Raw genomic sequence first — 412 nt, 5'->3', positions numbered from 1 at the left:
TCCGAAAATTTCTCTTTAATATATTATAATGATTCTGATACTTTAATTTGATGAGTTGATCAAATCAATTAAGTTGAGTCCAAAATGATTATAGCGAAGAATCAATCATGATATTTTCAAATTCATTTTGCATAATTCTTATTTGCTAGACTATTATTTATTTTGTGTTTTATATGATGTAAAATATGGTGAAAATTTATATGTAGTTATTTTTATATAAGTTGATAATTGAAAGTCGTCTGATAATAATTTAGTCAAACATATTAAATTATCTAATGATTCTTAATTAACAACTTTAAATATATAAAAATAAATATATGTGAGTTTTCATCTTAACATATACGGTTTTTTATTTAAATAAATTAAAAAATATTTTATTAACAGAAATAAATAATTTTAAAAATAATTATGA

The sequence above is a fragment of the Arachis ipaensis genome, chromosome B03 (genome assembly GCF_000816755.2).
Source record: "Arachis ipaensis cultivar K30076 chromosome B03, Araip1.1, whole genome shotgun sequence".
Taxonomy (NCBI): Eukaryota; Viridiplantae; Streptophyta; class Magnoliopsida; order Fabales; family Fabaceae; genus Arachis; species Arachis ipaensis.
This window is presented reverse-complemented; position numbering follows the sequence as displayed.